The sequence below is a fragment of the Rhinolophus sinicus genome, chromosome 13, assembly GCF_057876585.1.
Source record: "Rhinolophus sinicus isolate RSI-liver-muscle chromosome 13, RSI-T2T, whole genome shotgun sequence".
Lineage (NCBI taxonomy): Eukaryota > Metazoa > Chordata > Mammalia > Chiroptera > Rhinolophidae > Rhinolophus > Rhinolophus sinicus.
This window is the reverse complement of record NC_142513.1, coordinates 54,873,078-54,895,517: the sequence shown is the minus strand read 5'-3', so window position 1 is coordinate 54,895,517 and position 22,440 is coordinate 54,873,078. Positions and strand designations below refer to the sequence as shown.

Sequence of the window (22,440 nt, the reverse complement as noted above, 5' to 3'; positions counted from 1 at the left end):
CAAGAACCTGGCAACTGCCATTGTACTTTCTGTCTCTATGGATTTCACTCCTCTAGGTACCTCATATAAGTGGAATCATCTAGTACTTGTGTTTTTATGTCTGGCTTATTTCACCAAGCATAATATCTTCAAGGTCCATCCATGCTCTAATATGGGCCACAACGGCCTTCTTTTGTAGCTGTATAATACTCCATTGTATGCATAAGCCACAAGTGGTTTATCCATTCATCTGTCAGTGGACACTTAGGTTGCTTTTACCTTTTAGCTCTTGTGAATAATGCTTCCATGAACCTGGGTGTACAAATAGATCTTTGAGACTGTTATTCTGTTTTATAGCTGAGGAATCCATGCCTCAGCATAGAGAGGTTAAGTAACTTGCCTCAGGGCATATGATAGTTGAGTGACGGAAGTAGGGTTTAGATGCAAGAGTTCTCACTCCAGAATATGTCCGTTTCATCTCTGTCCCACGGCGAAGGGTTGTATAGCTCGGAACTGAAGCATCACCTGAGACAGTACCAACAGGCTTTGCATTAATTAAATCATCATCTTAAAAGCAAAATTCCCAAACTGGATCTCTGATGCTAAATTACACCATCGCATTCCAAAAATGTCAGGATTATATAAGAACAATAATAGTAATAATAATAATAATAGTGATAAAAGGAACCAGTGATGTGGGGCTTCACATGTGAAAAACACACGATACCAGCCACATAAATATATTGATTCTGATGAAAAGAAATAAAAAGCGTCAGCCATTTCACCCCACTGTGGGCTAAAACCAGTCACTATGATAATATCCACCATCACGAACAACTCTTAGTCGGTCCTTTGTGTGTTTTATCCTCCAAAACGCCTACTAATCCCCCCATTTTATAGATGAGAAATCCAAAGCACAAAATGAAATATTAGAGTTCAATCTGCAGTGTATCTGGACCCAACACTCAAGTTCTTCCTGTTACCTCTTAGGTCTAAGGCATTGCCTCCAGGGAGTCATGTAGTTGAACTTCAGTGAATTACATGTCAACAAAATATTTGTGTATAAGCTGCTGTGATGTTTAGGCGCATGGCTTTCGGAAGGATCCAGAAGGATCCCTCAACGTGAGCAATGTGTGAAGGTCTTTGAAGAAGAGAGACTCGTGGAAACGAACAAATGAATGACCTAGTGAACAGATCAGTGCATATTTAATATCTAGTAAAATTCCGTAGATGCCGCCATATCCTGTATATCACCACCGCTGCCTCTGACAACTCAGCTTTCATGGAAGGCTCTGGGCTGGGGAGTTTGTTTAGCAGTCCCCCCTGCTCGGGCCACCTGGCTCATTTTCAGATTGTTTCCAGTGCTTCAGCCTCCAACTCAGCTCTTCATCCTGGAAAAGTCTGTGTCTCACTCCAGCCCAGTGCTGTGATTTATTTTTGGCGGGTAAAGGGAAGAATGAGTCATACCTGCTCTTCTATTGGAGTTTAATGGGAGCATGGTGGCTGGTGGTAAAGATGGTAGTTTATCAGGCTGGGGCCTTGTAGAGTTTATGGCGTGGTTCTCTCTGAGCCTCTGACTTTCCTTGCCCCTGTGAGTCACTTTGCAATAATAATAAAGAGGTGAGGTCCCTCACAGTACATCTCCTTGTACTAGGTTTTCAGCACACAATAATGTCCGTATTGTGAGGGGAAAGATGATGTCACCTCCTTGGCAGTTGAAAACAAAGGGGCAGGGGGCAAACAAAAATGACCAGGGCCACCCAAAGAAGTGCGAATCAATACTATTGACAATGAAGAGAAAGCATTCTTTCTCTCGATCATAAAGTATGACTGAGCTAAGCAGTATTGACCTTGGGGTAAGGCATTTCCTAGCCTTTCATGAATGGCTCAAAAACTGATGGACTTTGGCTCAAACTGGTTATTAACTGCCTGAAAATGCCTGACCCTGGAAGCCCTAATTGCTGCTACAAATACAGAACACAGAAGTAAACCCAAGTCTGGCTTACACAATGAGCTGTTGTAAGGCAGTCCCGATGCTGAACCATCAGGCTGACCTTGCAGAGCAGCTGGAGTGGCCCCCACCACAGAACCATTCCTGATGGACCCAATGCTAGGTATACGAGCACATTCCAGAAATAAAAATGGATGGCGTTTACCAGTCTTACAGGACAAGATGTTATACACTCTAGGTGTAACAAAGTATTATACTTCACACATGTACTGATATGTCCCTGTGACTACAAAGGCCAGCGCTGTCCATAGCAATATCATGTGAGCCATGTGTGGGATTTATCCTTCTCTACTAGCCATGCTGAAAAAGTCAGTGGAATAAATTGTAACAATATAGTTCGCTTAACCCAATTGTCCAAACTATTAACATTTCCGCATGGACTCAAAAAGATATTAGAGATATTTTCTGTTCATTTTGTATACAAGGTTTTCTCAATCCAGTGTGATGCACCTCGAATACATCGGAATTTGGACTAGCCACATTTCAAGTGTGCAAGAACCCCATGTGTTTGGTGCATCCCATTGTGGATAGTGCGGGCAGAGGAAATTGGTGGGGTTTAAGCAATACATTAGGATGTTTAAACGAGTAAAATGGCCAGAATAGCGGGGTGCATTTTCCCATAATGATCAGCAAAGAGCAAACTGAGGAGGAGCTGCTAAATAAGTTTGAGGTATATACTGCCAGTGCATTCAGGAAGACAGAGAGACATTCATCGATGGTATTTAAGTTTGAAAAGAACGTTCACAGACAGTGACCAAATTTTGCAAAAAGATGTGAAATACTCCAGCAAAAATCAATAAATAATCAAGTCATTTCAGATAGTAAAAGCTCTACAAAGAATGCACACTGGGCGATGACAGAAATCGGGACATGGGGTAGGGGTGTGGCTGGCTGTGGCAGGAAGGCGACAGGGCTTTAGCGAGGCTGGTTGAGAAATGCTTCCTGGGTTGATGGGAAGGATAAGGCAGGCCCACCTTAGCAGGTCTGGAAACGTACATCCCCGGGTAAAGGGCCAGCAGGTACACCTGTGTTTTGGTTTTAATGATGCAGAGTGTCTGTGTTCAGATAAGATTGCTATACACAATATGAATAACTTTAAGGCCTCGTTTCCTACCTCAGGATGGTCAGACCTCAAACTTAAGAGGAACTCTGCCTTCAAGCAATTGTTGAATGCTACTTTCAATAAATTATCTCCTGATAGTTCTGGAGTGCCGCTGTGTATCCATGAGAATCAGGTTAGCACTGGTCCTTGGCAGAAAATACCTTTCTGGTGGCAATACAATTGCTTGTCACATCCGGTGGCTTTCTCTCCTGGCCAGTGTCTAGATAAACCCTGTGAAATTCTGGTTCTCTGAGTTCCCTTTCCCATGTTTCAAATTGACCATCTCATAGTGTCTCTCCAAACAGGGCCAAAAGCCTGTTGGTTAAGTTCCTGGTCACCCCATTCCGATCCTAGTCCACTCCTGCCTTCCTGGTACCGCAACCAGTTACCTTAATAAGTGCAGAAGTTCTCCAGCTCTGCATCTCCACTTGTATGTATTCACTTACAAGTGAATTATTCACTTGTGTTTATTCACTTGCGTGGCTAATGCATACACTCCAAAGCAGTTCGAGGTTTAGATCCCAGAACAACTTTATTTTCTTATTCTATTGGCTCATGTTGCCCTTAGGAACCACCAGTTGTACTGTGTGGTATTGACTGCACTTTGGGTGGCATTGACGAGACCACAGTAGGACCAACAACCATTTCCTCGTGGTGCACATACTAAGCTTGGACTCTTTTTTACATTTTTGCAGAGACAGCAACAAAACCTAGTGCTGTGTCCGGCGTTGAGAAACTCGGTCAAGACTTCTTCACATTTGAAGTTCTCAGCCAAGGTAGGTCAGCTCTCCATTACCTTTTTTACCAACGATAAAAGTCCAGAGTTTCGCTTCAAGGCTTTTTTTAAGAACCGTTTCTGCTGCCTAGATTTGTCATTAGACAACAGTTGCTCAGTCTTATTTCTGTTGGCTATTCTCTACTCATCAAGTTCATTAACACTGTGTGGTTCAAAGAGCATCAGTTTATAGCCAACAGACAAGACTGATTTCCAGCTCCTGTTACCAGTAATCCTGTGTGTACATTTATTATTAAAACTCACAGATACCATCTAAGGATGCAATAGAGAAAACAAATTGTGGACAGCACTAAATAATGATGATGATTGCCGCTTATCAAATGTTTATTATGTGTCAGAGACCAGATTAAACCCTTTTTCATCTATAATGTCGTTGAGGTTTCAGAGTAATCCTGTAAGAGAATTGTTATTAATATTATTAGCCCCATTTCACAGAAGAGCGCATGAGGTCCAAATTAGTTAAAGGGCATTTCAAGTTTATACAGTTTATAAGTGGTGGAGCCAGAATTCAAACTCAGGATTGACAAACTCCAGGCTCCGTGTTCTCACCCATATGCAAGACCCAGATGATACACCAGCTTCGACCGCATACACAGATTCTGGAAGAATGCAGGGTTAGAGATAGGTAAATAAAAATGGGTCTATACCAGCAGATATGATAGAAGAGGTACAGAATGTTCTTTCCTTCCTTTCCTGTTTTTCTTTTTTAAATAATGGAAAGTAGGGAGGGAGTATGTGGCAAAGCAGTGAGAAACACAGAGGGAGGGCTGGCGTTGAAACTGATCTGAAAGACGTTGAGACCATCCAGAGAAGAGAAAATGACTTAGTGTGCTTACCCTAAGGAAGCACGAGGGGACATGTCTTGCACTTTTTCAAATGGTTCCAGCCTGCCATAGCTTACGTTACCATCAGAATGATTTAAAAGCAACCTATGCTGAGAAGTCCTTTTGGTGGCAACTTCGTAATCTGCTCAGTGTCCGACAAGACTCTCTTCGGTGACCAAATAAACAATTTCAAGGCATAGCTCGTAGGGAATTTATTTTAACCTGCTTTTATTTCGTGGGTGCTTTCCAAGTTTTGCTTGTTAACTACAAAGGGACAAATGTTTCCCATCAGGCCAGGAGGAGAAATGGGGGCATCAACATAATCCAAACTCAAAATACAAAAGCATCTCTGGAGATAAAATATTTATAATTCACGTATTTGAAACAACCCACACTCCTTTGCCTGGGGAATCATTTCTGGTAATTATTAAATAACTTTAAAAGGACATATCAGACTCCGCTTGGGCCATTCCCCATATTTTGCCCACGAGTTTACAGACGTCATTCATGTAGCCACAGTTGCACGCAGGTGTGAAGTCTCAGCAGCTTGCCCCCGGGTCCCTTGGCCTCCAGTGCACACAGTAGGTGCGGAGACCCACTCAGCCATTCTGACCCATGTACATGCCTGGAAATAAAGGGGGCAACATAATAACATTAGGCAACCCTTGACCAATGAAGGACAGGAGTGGTGGATAAATGCTCCCCTCTTCAGTCCAACTGCAGGGCAAGTTTGAAATGCATTTATTCTACTTGTTTCATCAAAGTGTTCATACTGGGATCCAGCCCCTGCTGTGCTTAGTACAGTCAGCTTGAGAGCGCACTCTGGGATCAGCTTTTCCTCTGTGAGTTCACTTCTCAAAACAAGCTACTTGCACCCCAGTGCTTGTCTCAAGCTTTACTTTCTAGAACACCCTGCGCTAACAAAAGCTTATTACCATATTTTATAATTGATGCAAACTATCTGTGTAGCTCCTCTTGAAAGTGTTGGATGGTGCATATTTTAAGCAATGTCGAAAAGCTCATTTTTATTAGAAATGCGTTCAAGATACTTGATACCCCTTATATTAGTTAATTTTCCTTGGGGTATGATCATTTCAGAGTTGACAATCACTAGTCTCACAAGAAACGCATGAAATCGTAGTCTGTACATAGTTTTATATTTCATCTATCCACTCTTTTGTGGATTGTGAAATTCCTTACGTGTGTGAAACATACTTACTCTGACTTAAGACTTAGTTTACTTTGGGAAGATCCATAAAATGTGACATTTATAAAATTAGCCAAATTCATCTAAATTTTTTTGATGTCACAGATGGCATCTCTTGAAATAGAATAAATGAAAATTCTTCAGAATAGCGTAATGCACACATTGTGTCAGTTCTCTCGAAAATAGTCCCAAGAAGACCAGAGATGGTAGACTGTTTAATCTCAAAATTTACTTTTTATAGGCATCTCATAGAGATTGATTGGCATGACAAATTCCACAGGCACGTCCCCTACAATTAGCAGGTTAAAGATGAATCCTGGAATATGCATCCGTAATCAACCTTTCAGGGGATTCTGAAGCAGATGACCCTTGGACCACAATTTAGGAAATGCCATTTGTAGAATCTTCAGATTTCATGGATGGCGGTGCATCTGCAGCTAAACCACTCATGTTGTGGATTAGAAAGATGCTCCTGATTCTATTGTTAGGCTCCTGCCATGTTGTCTCATTCTAGCCTCTTCTCCTTTCACCCCCAATTATCGTTTTTCTTTGTACCGTACAAACGATGGGAGTGGGTACATGTGATGGCTCTGGGGTCAGGCCACCCCTTTCCATACCCTGGTTCTGCCCTTCCCTGGGAGTATGACCTCTGTGTCTCATCCAGCCAGACCCAATGATAACACCTGGGGATCCATTTGTAAACAGATGAAGAACTGTCCTCGAGGAACTTCTGCTTCAGTCACTTTTACTGGAATATGAGGATATGAATAGCATCTGTGTCATCACAGTGTCATGAGGATTCCATGACTTAATCCATGGAAGCACTTGGAACATTGCTTGGCACATCCTTACCGAATGTTAACCTTTATTAATCATGCTAGCCCCATGTTTAATATCCTTCAGTGAGTCACCGCTGCCTTTAGGGGAAATTCCAAACTGCTTAGCACAATAGACAGAGTCTTTCAGATCTGGCTCCTGCCTTTGCCTCTTGCTTCATCCCCTGCACGCTCCTTCCCCCGCTAGCCATTGGAGTTGTTCATGGTTTCCATCCTGTGTTGTACTTTCCCACCTGCTGCCTTGACTCCCCCATCCCCATCCTCTCTCTCTTGGGTCATCTCCTTTGTGGGGGCCTTTTTCCTCAAGAGTTAGCTCAAATTGTCCCCTTTGTAAAGACAATTGTGCCAGCTCCTCCGTACCGATCCACGGCCCCCGCTGGTCACATTGAGCCCCTTTCCCACACAGCGTTCACACCTGACTTTATTAGAAATGGCGGAGTGGAAGCAGAGAGTCAGTCTAGTTGTGGGATTCCGGGTGGGAGCTGAACAGTGCAGACCATCTTGGTGGTGCAAAAGACTAAAGGAGCAGACAGATGTACCGTATATTCTGAAAGGCGAGTCAGTAAGATGTCCCTGATAAAGAGAGAATAAGAGGGAGAGAAAGGGAGGGATCCAGAGTAAATATTGGGTTTCTGGTTTGGGTAGCTGGGTAAATGATGGCGTCGTTTACCAAGACAGGGAAGACGGGTTGTTAAAATCATTTCCTGATAAAGGGGAAATAGAAATTCTGTGAAGGCTGGTTAAGTTTGATGCGATTGATGCGAATAATATGTACAAGGCAGTTAGACATGTATCTAAAGTTTGGCGAAAATTCTGAATTGCAGCTATACCTTTAGATGTGTTTTTTTAAAATCACTAATAATAGTACTGAAATCTATGAGAATAGAGGGGATCACCCGGAAAAAAATGGTAACAATAGAGGAGACCAAGGACCCAGTCTTTAGAAATAGGTGTTTGAGGTCATGAGAGATGCAAGGCACCAACAAGGGGCACAGAGAAAGGAGGGAAGGAGGAGAGCGCTGTCAGGAAGACCGAGTGTGGGGAGGAGAGAGACAGTCAAGAAGCGTGACGCTGAGGCCTGCCCCTGGAGGGAAAGTAAGGTCAAAAAGAGGAAAAGGTCTCTTGTTTTGGCATCAAAGAGAAAATTGGTAACCGTCACATAAGTAATTTATGTGATGATTTAAATCATGTGTTTCCATTTTGTGGCGGCAATAAACGCGAGCTTGTAGTCAGTGGAGGCACGACTGGGGTGAGGACGTAGAGACTGTGTGAAAAGACAGCTCCTTCCAGAAAGCTGGCTCTGAGGAGGAGCCCAGACACAGTCACGTGGCTGGAGAGTCACAAGTCATCACGGGAGGAGATGTGTGCGTGTGTGTGTTTCAAGATGGTAGACTGAGGGGCACAATATACAACGAAGAGGATGAGATGGTAGCTAAGAGGGAGTGGTCCAAGGTGCAACACCACTCTATCTTTTAATTAATCTAGTAACAGTTTCTCTAGGATTTTAATTTCATCGCAACCCTCGGTGCCAGCCAATCATATGAGACCAAGAGCCGAGATTAAGGGGTGGGAGCCAGTGAATGATGAAGTTCACACCCCTCATTCTGTTGATCAGACTCAAATCCAGAGGATGTTTAGAAACTCTGCAGTCCTAAGCTAGGGACTTTTGAAACCGTACTCTCAGATGAGTGGTATTGCGTGACCACTAGCAACCTCTGGATGACATTCCTGACAGATATGTGCGCCGCCGTTGCGCACAGCCCTAGAACCCAGCGAGGGACGTCTGGCCGACGTCCCTCTGGGAGGCTGAGTCACTTAATCAGAACACCTCCTCAGGGATGAGTCGTGGGGCCACTTGGGGCAGGATTCTACATAGCAAGATTTTGTTTAACAGGCATGAACAAGGACATTCACTATTGGCCTCATATTGAAATTGTTTGTTGAATTATTGGCTTCATGGTGAAACCACAAACTTTTCAAAGGCAGGGCCTGTGGGTTAGTGCTTTCTGTGGCCCCAGCGTCTAACTCAGGGGCTGGTAATTGATGGCTCTCGTTAAATATTGATTGAATGGTAGAATAATTAAATGGACTCAGTGACTAAAATCTTTCAAATTGCAGATACAAACACACACTCATGGTTTGCATAGGTTAATCTTCTTCATATTACTATGAAAACCTTGCATCCTAGTAATTCTGAGGCATTCTGAATATCAAATCTTGCCCATTATCACTTCATGTGCCCCATTATATAGTGATAGATGATAGATAGATAGATAGATAGATAGATAGATAGATAGATAGATAGAAAAAAATAGAATTAGCCTATGACAGAAAACTCTTTCCATCTAGCATCTCCCTTAATGATTTATAAGGGTCTACCATGAAGAAATCTTTTGTGTTAAATACTCTCTTTTAACAGTAACAGTAGTAATAATAGTACTATTTGTTGACTGTTGTCCAGGTATTGTATGAACAGCATTCCATATATCACATATTAGTGCACTTAACTTTCAAAATAGAATAATTATTGTTAGGATCTGCTTTTTATATGTGAGAAAATGAGACTTATAGAAGCATTGTAGTTGTCCCAAGATCGCAGAGCTAGTAAGTGATTGATGGGTGAGGGGGTGGGGGGGTTGAAAGCCAGGTAGAATACCAGATCGTAACCACAGAATGTAAATATTACTGTATCCCTAGAAATTTACATCCCCAGCATGGTAAGGCATGTGGCATTGACCCAAGGCAGCCAGTTTGGGCGAGTTGGAGTGGGGAGGGACAGGAGGACCAGCCCAGCCGTTAAACCCTGAAAAGTACAGACTCGGACACCCAGAGAGGAAGGTCAGTGGCTCCACAGAAAACAGACTGTGCTCAGAAACAAGCTGAACCTATTTCGCAGTGGCTCTGTGGCCAGCCCGCCCGCCCTTTGTCCTTGACTTGCAGAGCTGACTAGTGCCCGTTCTGGAAAGGGAATTTGGGACGCAGCAACCCTTTGGCAGAGCCTGCAAGATGGGAACAATGACTTGTCATTTCCTGAGGAGTTCTGAGACTTATTTCCAAAGCTCCGACTAGTTTCAACCAGACTTGGGGTCTCTGCTCTGAACATTGACTTCATTTTAAAGGAGAAAAACTTCTGTTTTACTAATTTACTTGAGGAAATAAGGATGTTCGAGAAATGGTAGAATATTCAGCGGGGCGGGGAATGGGGGGAACTTGGAAATCTGTACAGATAAGTCACTCTGGAAGTTTTCACAAGGTGTGTTTCACTTGTTAGGGAATGTACTCATTTATTAATATATTTCCTGGCCGCCCCCGCCATGGGTTCCTTCCCCCCACCTCTCTCCCACTGACATGGAGAATTAGCATATGATTTATTTCCCGTCTTACAGTTCCTCCCCAGTGAATTGCTATGATTGGCAGCAGACCTTGCTCTGAAAAACCTGGTAGAAATATTTGAAAAGGCATCAGGGACGGAATCTACTTAGCACCGTGCCTGCCACTTCATCTATTTTTACCACCACGCCCCTGCTAGATTGGCGGGGAGGGAGTTTATGCTGAAGTTGCAATTGTGCGTCTCCTCCCAAAGCCTGCTTTAACCTGCCCCATTTGGCAGTTCACCTGTTTAAAGAGAATCTATGGAGGCTGGGGAAGGGCTTACGTAATCGAATCCAGTCCAGGTTGAAAGACCTTTTGAAAAGCCGTGCTGCGTCTTCAGATACCGGTGACTTCTCTTCCAAGCAGTGGAAGCAATTGGCGTGCCCTTAATTACCTCTTGCGTCATCCGTCTAGGGAGCCTGGTTCTTATTTTGAGAGACAAAAGAGCCATGTGTCTTTCCATGATGCCTAATGGAGATGGGATAAAATTGGAGGCTCCCTCGAGGCCCGGTGGGAAGTTGATCTGAAAATTATGATCAAATTTTTCCCCCATCATTTTTAAATGGGTTAATAGGGAAGGCCATGTGTGCAGTGTCTTGGCGTCTTTCTCTCCAGGACGCTCAATAGCGCGCGGTTTGGACCTTCTCACCTATGCTATTACCCATTACCTCCACTGAGTGAGGGCATGGGAGTTTGGCCACTGTGGTTGTTTGGGTAATGTGGATTAAAAGGCTTCAGATGGGGATTTAAAACAATTAGGTTTCTTTTGTTCTTTGGTTAGTTTTTTTCAGCCCAGTGACATGGTAGACAGATGGATTTATCTTCGGAATCCCAGTTACCGAGTTTCCTCTCTTGACCACTCCCTCCTACATTCCTCTTTTGAAGCACTGCCCTTCTCTAGCCCTCAGTCACCTTTCTTCTCATGCATTCATTCAACAAAGACTCCTAATTCCCATGGGAAGGGCCAGATACGATGCTAGGACTGGGGTAAAGGGACAGCAGATCCTGCTCCTGCCCTTAGGGGCCTACTGTCCCTCTGGAGAAAAATGTTTGTAAACCAAAGCATACAAATGCTAAATAAACTTATCTATGTTCCATCGCTAGGGTTATTTATATATTAGCAAAACATTATACAATGGATTATGTCACCATTAAAACATATATTATTCCATATAAATATACGTGTGTATATATATGTGTAGCTACATATATATATATATATATATAATTGGAGAGAGATTGCTTCCATGAACCAAGAAAATGACTTTAAAGATAATTTCAGCAAACGAGAGAATATATGGAAATTAATAAGACATAATAAAATGTTTGATGATAAAGTAGAGAAAACTCATAAGAATTATAAGAAAAAGGCAAAGATTTGACAGTAGGAGAGAAGTGGTTGAAAAAAATTCAAAGATTATTTTACAATTATTAGAATTTAGATTATTTTAATATTATTATTAAAGCTATTCTTTGCATGTAACTATTCCTTTACGTAGACAGAAGAAGGCTTTCTTTTTTTGCAGCAGACAAGAATCCATATATTTGCTTTAAGCAATAACAAACACCATGATTCATAAATTATTAAAGGAACTACCTTATTCCTTCTCGTTAGAAAAGCTCAGCCATCAAGCGAGCATCTGCTTTCCCTTTTCTCCCATAAAAGGCACATGATATAAACAGTCATCTTACGAACTTGAGCAAAGTTACATCACCCATGGTTTGAGGAATATAAATGACCCAACTTGAAGACAGAGGATTATGAAGAAATAGGCGAAAAGGCACAGCCAAACTTTTGCTTATGGCTCCGAGTGCCAGTGTGTTGGTGATTTTAGGTTTAGAAATGTGGTTTCCCACCCATCCCCTCTAGACTGTGTTTTGGAGAAAGGGGTCTCCCAGGACCTCAGAACAGGGGGATCACAGGGGCTGTCAGAAAACGCCTTTATCTTATGCTACAGCTTCAGTGGGACCTTAGTTCCTGTGGAAATGCTGTTAAAGGCTGTCGATCGGTTCTGTCTTGTTTGTTTTGACTTCTCGTTTTAGTGGTTTGTCCATCAGTTGTGGTCATTTCTCAAGAGGTTGCAATGAGGTTTCTTGTGATTCTTTCAACATAACATGTCTGCTTCTATTCTGAGTTTACTTATGTAAAGTGGCTAACGATGATGTTATAATTTGCTAAGCGGGATTCACACAGTCCCTGAAGAGCACAGGACCCAGAAGTGTAGATGGTCACAGTTACCGTGTGCCTTTGCTTTCTCTGCTGCGCTTGCGGGTATGAAGATAAAGCCCCATCTTCCAGACCTTGGCTTCTATCTGAGTTGCAATCAGTAGTCCACACACGCTTTGCTCATTCATATTCATTCATGCAGCTCTCTCAGCACGCATCGTGGATGATTCCAGGTGATATTTGCAGTTATTGTTTGTTGTAAACGTGAAAATCTGTCTTGACTTCCAGTCAACAATGATTGGGCACGTACTCATGTCAAATTCTGTGCCAGGCACAGGGCATAAAGCAGTAAGACAGATTTTGCCCTTGGGGAGCTCAGAATTTAAAGTAGGAGATAAACAAGTGAAAATACACGTAGCCTGTAATGGGCTCCGTGACATGTACAGGTGTGCACAAGGCAATACGGAAGCAGTGATAAGAGCATCTCAGAGGGAGAGCGTGAGAAGCATTCCTGTTGACTCTTGAAGGTCAGGCAAGTGCTTATCAAGGAGAGAAAGGGGGAGAAGACACGTGACCACGGGCAGCATGCATAAATGCACAGGTGTATGCATGGCACATGCAGGCAACTCCATATAGATTGGAGAGAAAGCAGAATGAATATGGAGAAATGAGATGAGACAGGTGGGCACGAGTCATATCGAAGTGGGTGTTCAGAAAGCTCCTGCCGCACAGGACTCTATTCAGTATGCAAAAGTTCCCGTTCCCCAGATCTCTGCATCTCAGCCACCCTAGATATGCCGAGGTAATCTGCAGTGGCAGCATCTCCGAAAGCGCCGTGGGTGGATCTGCCAGGAGCACATTTGTGCAGCGGGTGGGATAGAGACATACAAGGGCCATACGTTCAAAAGGAAAAAGGAACCAGGTTCTCAAGCTGAGCCTTGGTTATTGAAGGAGGTTAGTCATTCTGAACACAGCATGGTTTCTGACAGTCTGATATGTCTTCAGCCTGGCCTCAAGGACACATGCTGCCTTAAGGACGGCAGTGACAAAGTCAGGAAGGGTGCCAGAGTCTAGAGCAGGGGCAATGCGGGCAAGAGAAGGCCATGCCCTTGAAGCCAAGCTGCAGATTTGTTCCTGCGCCCCGGAGAGCCATCTCCTGGGGTTACCAAGCACGCCTCTGCTCTGGGGGTTACGATGTATTCACCGTTATATTCCTTGAGCTGATCCTAGCGCTCGGCGAACGTTTATGAAATCAAGTTCAATTTACTTTCAAATCCACAGCAAAGAAGTATCAATCAAATGCAACTTGGCAAAGCCTCGGGATTTATACTTTTGATAGAATATCAATTTGTGAGCTGCCATCTTTCCAAGTTGAAAATGGTGGTAGCCCAATAAACTTCTTCCCTCAAGGACATTCTTTGCTCTGCTGGACTCATCTTCCTGGAAACTCTGTGAATTCAAAACCCAGTGTTATTCTTCTCACTTTTCATCTGGATGTGTCACTGACCCTTTGCACTACTCTGCCATAAGAAGCCCAAATACTCTCCAGGTCTGTGAAGGAAACAGTCACCATGCTTCCTTCCTCACTCAGGATCTCTGATAGACTGTGATTTGCAGTACCGACTTTCTAATAAGATGTCTAGCTCGCTCCAAAACCTAGCATAGAACAATGAACCCTTCTGCAAACAAACAAGACATGCGTAGGTTTCACCTAATGAAGATAGAGGTCCCTTGATTCAAACCTGGCACAAAGTGGTGAGGGAGACGGGAGAAAGAAGCAGACACACCCAGTAATGGTCTTAGAAAAAGCTCTCCAGATGTGCCGCGTATATAATTTTTTACCCACCTCCAGCTGTCATCATTTCAACATTTAATATTTGATTTCCTGCTTTCTTCTTGCCTGCTATCAAAATTGAACTGAAGTCCCCGCTCTGCAGGAAATATCATACATATATATATATATATATATATATATATATATATATATATATATTTTTTTTTTTTTTTTTTTCATTGTGCTCTGATCTGTGAGCATCTTAAGTGGGATTTCTTCTGAAGGTTGCAAGTTAATGTCACAGAAGGAAAGCTGACATGTGAGTGCTGTCACCCATCAATCATTTCCTCGTGTTTCATACTGTGAGGTGTATTGATTATTTTTACTGCTTTGCTGCATCTCCTTCCTAAACTTCCCTCATGGAGAGAGAGCACTGCTCTAAATACGGAGAGTTTGAAAAGAGAGGGGCACTTAGCAAAGGGAATGACAGAATCTCACCTGATTATCACAGATGTTTTCCTGCTCCATCTGAGACACTCAGGTGTCCTCCTCCAAATGCTACCCATTCTCCATCTTTATCCATCTCACCAATCTCAGACCTCTTCAAGGATTTCATTCTGAAAGTTTCCATCTATCATCAGCAGTTCAGGGAGAATAATGAGGAAATAATTTGCATAGCTTGAGAGCTGAATTACTCCAGATGGAATTGACAGGGCAGGAGTAATTGAGGGGAAAATGCTTTTGAAGAGCTGTCTCCAAATTGGCTTTCATATCTCCAGGCTCTGAAGTTCCAGGGGGTCATTGCATGCAAAGGGGAAGCCAAAGAAGGTTTTATTGACAGTTACACCCTGTTTCTGGAACACGTGCTGCTGCTTCTTTTGCCTCTTGTTACCCGTGGATGGGGTTGGTGAGCCTCTGTCACAACACCTAGGGTCACACAGAGCTACAGCTTCACCCCCCGGCATAAAGTGTGCACCTCGACAGCTGCTCGCTTCTTGGAGAGCATACCTTTGCAGACAGTAAACTGTGTGAGACAGACATTTAGTTACAAGTTACAGTGACAGGAGTGGCTGCCACATATTAAGGACCTTCTACAGGACAGCTACGATGCTAGAACCGTACACACGCTACTGTGGAACCCTTCCTACAGCTGGAGAGAGTGAGCATCTGTCTCAGTTTAGAAATGTGGAAACATGATCAGACAGGTCCAGTCACTTGGCTAATGCCGCAGATTCGATGGAGGATTCAACCTCGTGGGCGCCTGGCTCCTTCCCACTTTGATGTCTCTGGTACCTTTTCCTACTATCAGGGGGAGAAAGGGAGAGGGAGAGGGAGACAGGGAAAGGGAGAGGGAGAGGAAGAGGGAGAGGGAGAGGGGGAGGGGGAGGGAGAGGGAGGGAGGGAGGGAGGGAGGGAGAGAGAGAGAGAGAGAGAGAGAGAGAGAGAGAGAGAGAAGAAGGAGGAAGAGTAGCTCATCTATTGTCAGCGAGTGAGTGACATTATTTTCCTACAAAGCCGCCCACAGAAGGCCAGGTGTTAATGAGCTCTAAGCTTTCCTAGACCTATAAAGGTGAGGTGTTGATTGGATCTTGGTATTGAAAACCTTGGCGGTTCTGCTTAGGCCCAGGGCATTGCAATAGGGTGGAAAGAGTCATCAGATATGTTTGGTTCTCTGTTGCTGGGGAACACGCCACCCCAAACTTAGAGGCCTAAACACAGAAAAGAAGCATTTATTTGCTGAAAATTCAGCATTTGGCCAGGGCTCCTAGCCTCTGCTCCTTGTGGCGTCAGATGGGACAGTTTGACACTGGCCAGCAGATCTGCTTCTCAGATAGCTCACGCACATGGCTGGCAGGGTGGTGCTGGCTGTGCCCTGGAGCTCAGGGTGGGTCTTTCCTCCATGTGGCCTCTCCACATGGCTGGCTGGCCTTCTCTCAGCGTGACAGCTGGGTGAAGAAAGCGAATGCTTCAAGAGCTAGACCTACAATAGGACAATGCACAAGCCCTTACCCAGCCTCCACTTACTTGACCTAACATCACGCTAAAGCTAGTTTCAGGGTCAAGCTGAGCCAACATGGGAGGAAACCACACAAGAGAGTGAATACCCAAAGATGGGGTTCATGGGGGGCCACCCAAGTAGCAATTTTTCACCAGCACCAGACGGACTTTGATCTGAATAGGGGCTCTGCCTAGAGTGTCCTCTGTAAACTTGGGAACGTTTCTTATGTGTTCCTCTGTGTTCCTTTCTCGCCCCATCTGTAAGACAGGGCTGACAAAATCTACCTCACACTTTTGATTAATTACTATAATTCCCACACCCGTGTGGGGTTAGCGTGCTCATCTACTTCAGGATGTGGGAATACTGAATTAATTCCCAATAAAAGAAACTAGGGCTTAATGAGTATGTGCCACAGAGACTCAGGAGTTGGGTAACAGTGGCAAACCTCGAATGTCTGCTTACAGAACCCTGAGGTAACTGACACCGCGTTTCCTCATGGAGGGAAACTAAGAAAGAGATTTCAAAACACTTTTTACAGGGTGTTGATATGAAAGAAAGCTGACTATGTAGGAGCAGCATGCTTGATTGCAAAAATTACCGTCTTGGGAGAAGACAAAGAGTGAATATAAATCTCACGCAAGTTACCCAGTGAAAGCATCTCCCCAGCAGCTCAGAAGTTGTTAGCCTCATTTTCTGTATTTTTAAAAGTGAGATGTTGAAAAAATTAAGCATGATATTAGCTATAAGGTGCCCCTTACAAAACTCTATCCCACTGTATATACTCAATAAATGGTATTGCTTTTACACTTGCTGCCACTGTGAAATGACTAGTGACAAACAAAACAAAACACAACAAAAACCCTAAAAGACACCAAATTGCCTGTATCTCCATTTGGAAGCATAATAATAGGTAGTGCGTATTTTAAAATATTCTCAATGAGAAAGTGCCATATTTTAAGAAATTGAGTAGATTTGTGAGAGTGGAGGTTGCTCAGGGGATACTTTAATACAGGGGTTGACAAACTTTTTTTTCAAAGGACCAAATAGTAAATATTAGGGCCATTCTGTCTTTGCAGCAACTATTCAATTCGGCCTTTGCAGTGCAAAAGCAGCCATAGACAATACAGAAACAACAGATATTATTGTGTTTCAATAAAGTTTTATTGAAACACAATAAAATGGGTGTTGGGATCCCGTTTGCCAACTCCTGATTTAAATAGCTGGCAAATGTAATGTTCAATGGCAACAAACATGATCCTCTTAGAATCAGATTCTTGAAATCCTTTGAGAGTTACCACGTTAATATATAAATTTATCTTTGACCCCATGGACTGAGTAATTGGAGCAGAGAGAAAAACCTGCACATGGTGACAAAGGTCACTTAATCCTTGACACCAGATGAATACGGTATTTCTTGGTCTCTAAGAATAACTGCTTGGACATTTGGAATAAATCACTTCATTACGATCATAGAATGCATGCGTGGAAGAGATAATGTTTCAAATGTTCCCAGTCTTACAATTCTGTTGCTCAATTATTTATTTATTACATTGGGGGTTTGGACATATTCAGGTATCAATCAAGTCAGTCCCAGTTGCAGACTTTTAGGGTTCATTGTAAAATTTAGTCCTGGCAATTCCTCGAGAAGCTGCTTAAGCAATATTTACTAGACAATTATGATGAACCGGGCACTGTTCTCATCTGCAAATGTAACAGTCCCGGAATAAAACTAAATAGAATTTTGGTTTCTTGGAGCTTACATCTGAGGAGAGGAGAGAAAAAAGGAAGAAAGGAAAGAAAGAAGGGAGGAAGGGAGAAAGAGAGACTAGAAGAAAAATCAGATAGTAATAAGTTCTATGCAGAAAAAAAAGTAAAGTAAAAGAGAAAGCCTGTTTAAGGAGGCTACATTTAAACCTCCATATGTAAATCACACAGACGATCTTTTTTTTCCCCCCTAACTTCAAATGATAATAAGGAGAGGTCAGGCGTGGAATTTGGAAGTCACCAAAATCAAGATGATATTTATAGCCATGGGGTACAGTTTATAATTAAGGGAAGACGGCCCAAGGTGGATCCAGGAGCCGTCAGCAGCGTTCAGGAGTCAGAAGAAAGGGAACCAGAGGAAAAGGCCAGGATGCACTATCCAGTGAGAGAGGAGGGAAAGCTGGAGTGAGTGATGTCACCAAGGGTGAGACCTGACTGAGTGCAAGTTCATGTCTGAAGTTCTAAAACATGCACCATCCCAGAGGGTTCTTTGGGAGGCAAAGCTTTGCAACCCCTGGGGTAAAATGTCAAAGTTTATTTCTACAGAAATAAACTCCAAAGGAAACCACACTCTCAGTAGACTGCACACCTGTGTTTTCTGAAATCCTTCTCTCAAGGGAATGAGTCAGAACATTTGAATTTAACGTTTCATTTTGCAATTCCCCAAGTACCAATGGGGCTACATAAACAACCATTTCCTGTAACCTCAGACCCTACATCCAGTTCTCACCTCACTCTTGTCACCCACACATGCAGACATGTTTCCTCCCACCACAAGGTTTGAAATGAGCCATGCAAAAGAAAAAAAGAGGAAAGAAGCAGGTGAGCAGGAGAAAATAGCAAAAGTCCCCATCATGAGAATCTCAAAGGCAAGTCTATTAATAGGCATGGTAGGCAGAATATTGGCCCCTGAAAGCTGTCCACATCTCAATGTCTAGAGCTTGTGTGTGTGTATATGTGTATTTTCAGGTACAGAGGGTGCCCAAAAAATGTATACACATTTTAAGGAAGGAAAAAACTGTATTGAAATTGTAATACTCAATATATACCTATAAGAAAAGATGAATATAAGTCATGTGGATACATTTTTTTGGCAACCCGGCATAGATATATAGATATATAGATATATAGATATATAGATATATAGATATATAAATATATAGATATATAGATATATAGATATATAGATGTATAGATATATAGATATATAGATATAAAAATATATAGCTATAGATATATAGACATATAGATATATATGTTTATATATAGCTATATATCTATATGTTTATATATCTATATATCTATATATCTATACATATACACACACACACACACACATATACTCTTACATGACAAAGAGAATTAAAGGTTGCAAATGGAATTAATATTGCTAATTAGGTGGCCTTAATATGCAGAGATGATTCTGGATTATCCAGGTAGGCCCGATGCAATCTCAAGGGTCCTTAAAAGTAAAAGAGGGAGTCAGAAGACAGAACCGGAGCGATGGCAGCTTGACAAAGGATCTGGCCCACATTGCTGGCTTTAATGCTGAAGGAATGAGGCCAGGAGTCAAGGAATGTGGGCAGCTCCGTGCAAATGGATCCAACAAGGCTATGATGCACCCCTAGAGCCTTCAGAAGGAACACCTCCCCGCCAACGCCTTAATTATGGTCCAGGGAGACTCATTTTGAACTTCCGACCTCCATAACTGTAAGATAATAAATTAATATGCTTCTAAGCCACGGCAGTCGTGGCAATTTGTTACATGAGCAATAGGAAATTTATACAGTACGGTAAACCTATGTAGTAGGAGCCTTGTTCAACCATAAATCATACGGAGACACGACCTCGGCAGCTGACATTTAGTGAAATCAATTTTGAAAATTGTTTAGAAATTCATATGAGGTAAATAACTCTTAGCTTACCAGCAAGTGTTCCCTTTGGGAGAAGTCTGGCCTTGCTAATATTAATCCAGCAGGCTTGGAATCTAGCCAGATCTCCCCAGGACGTTAGCTGAAATCAATTAGAGGAAAAAGCTCCAGTGGGTTCTAATACGCAGCTAAATAACCCAACGCTCACGTGACGGCTTGTACTTTGTAAGCTTCCACTTGTTAATACTGCCTTGGGTTTGGTTATTGAATATTTACATTCCAAGGAAGGCAAAACACCAGGAAAATAAATAAATTCTTCTAAGTTTGACATATTGGCTATTAATGAAAGAAAAGAGATGGTGGAAGGTATACACACTGACAAAATCTCTTCCAAAAGCCAAAAGTCTTACTTAAGAATGAGTCATTATATCAATATGTTCTTGAAAGATTTCTGTTCTTGGGACACACGTTTTTATCTGTCCATGCTCTTCAAAGAAATGGTAGATAAGTTAGCGTAGCTTTAAATAGAATAATTTTTAGCTATTGAAAGGATGTGTCCAGAAAGACTTTCCTTACACTTAAGTTGGTTGCCTTTGCTTTTTCCTTAATCTCCTCTAAGGATTTTTAACAAAATAACAAGAAAAAGACCTGATATGACTTGTGTTTACGGGAGAGCACTTGCAAAGGAGAGGATGTATCAGAAGGGATGAGACTTCCCTTAAAGCAAGGAAAGAGTTGAAAGGTTATTGTGAAAACAGCTCTAATATCTATCAAGATGGCAGAGCCATGCAGCGACATATTTTGCTACCTCGGAGAAAATACAGCTATTCCTGGTCATGTTGACACTGTGCATATATATGGAGAATAATGTCTTTAATTTTATTAGACTAAAGACTTTTATGGATAATAAGCCACAGTTGCCTAAATTTCTAACTTAGATGCTAAAATCATTGCTATTGTGAGAAATAATATTGATAATCTTGATTTTCTTTGAAAATGGTTAGTGTTTCCAGACTTGTGTCAACTTACATATTTATGGGGATGGCCATTCCCACACTTTGATTGCTGGTCTGGAAATCCAAATTAAAGTGGTAGCTAGACAAGGAGAGAACAGGGGAACAAAAAAAGGAAAAGAAACATTTTCAATGGTTTTATTCACTCCTTCAGCCTTCCCAAGCTCTTTGGTTTTCCCACCTCTCCCTTGGACAGTGAATAATAGTTGGCATTTATAGAGCTGTTTTTCTAAAGAAAGACCCCAGAGGCTGAATGTGCCATGGTAAGAGGCAGAGGGGAGATTGACTCCCACACCAGGTGCATGACGCCACCTCCAATGTGGAACGCAGCAGCTGGGCTCCAGCTGGCGGTGAGGAGAGATGGACAATGGCCCAGAACAGGAAGTGCAAAGGAATCCTGGGTCCACTTGAAACTTCAAGGGCAGCGGGAGGCAGCAGCATGAGCTGACACACTGGAATGTTGCTGGGATATTCATCGCACAAAACATTCAACTCCCTCGTCGAGGATGGGGGGAGAGACAGTTTCCCGCATGGCTCACGGGGGCCTCAGTGGTCAGGAGCTGGGTCCTCTGGCTCAGCCCTGAGCAGCCAGAAGAATGGCCAGAGACATGGAGACATCAGGCCCAGACATGGCACGAACAGGAAGCAGAGATGCATCTGCTGTGGGTGATGGAAACATAAAAGGTGATGGAAGCAAAAACCACTGTACCTCAGTGAGCGGTTTTGTACCGATCGGACAAGAGCAAGAACCACCGTTTGCCACTTGAGGGTTTAAAACAGCGTGGTCACGTCCAACTCTTTTCAAGATTACTTTCCTGGAGACTTTGTGTCGTGCCTGGAGGATTGAAACACTCACTCTGAGCCGTTCACGTTTGCATTTTTAGTGCGTCTCCTCGAGTTACATACCAGCAGTAAAACAAATGGGGATGAAGGCTGCAAGGCTTCCTGGTTCTTTTGCTGTTGCTATTCTTAGAAGGTTCGAAGAAAATAAAGGCGGGCTGGGGAATATACCCCTGGTTCACGTGGCCCTGCTGAGCCCTTTTGGCTGATTTGAGGTTCACAGTAACTGTGATACAACCACCACAGATATGACAATTGTGAAGCCAACAAAAAGGCCAGGAGTCACCACTCTGAGATGGGAGACTCAGGGCAAGGCATGCAGTTGATGGAAACTGCAGCTCAGCTCAGGGATCTCTTCTTGCAGAGAGAGCAAACGGGTTCCAGCATGCGTGCACACACGGGTTAATCAGTACTGTGTCATGAAGTCCCAGGTACAGAAGGATGCCGAGACCACAGTGAACGGACTCAGCCGGAAAGAATGACCTGGGGTGGCAGTGACCCATACCCATGTATTTGTAACCTCGGTAGGAATATGAGTGGGAGCCAGGCACAGTTGAGTGTCATTTTCCTGAACGATGTTGTGGCTAGTTTTCTGATTTGTTTTTTTATAAAGGCTTTCTGTAATGCGACTCCAGCGTGTACAAAGTTTTTCTAGGACCTCCGTGGTCAGCCCCTTTCTTGAAGACCCTCCAGGCCATCCTGGTGTGGAATCCCATTCTCTGTAGCAGTCACTGGAGGTACGGTGGGCATCGCGGGTTCTGTGAGGCGCCACGAGCTGGGTTTGTCAGCCATACGGGTCCCTCGACAGGCGCTTGGTAGTGGCACTGAGGACAATGAATCCATCATTGTCCATCAGACATCAGCCATCAGACGCCAGTGCACACT

General features: G+C 43.1%; 1 protein-coding gene across 2 annotated transcripts in view; it reads left to right on the top strand.

Moving 5' to 3' along the window:
• The window catches only part of MCTP2 (multiple C2 and transmembrane domain containing 2), a 438,899-nt gene that overhangs the window by 197,373 nt on the left and 219,086 nt on the right, over positions 1–22,440 (top strand). For both annotated transcript variants that reach the window (XM_088789331.1, XM_074317382.2), the window contains exon 2: positions 3,788–3,868. The gene's annotated coding sequence lies outside the window, so the exon portion shown is untranslated. The remainder of the gene's footprint in view (positions 1–3,787; positions 3,869–22,440) is intronic.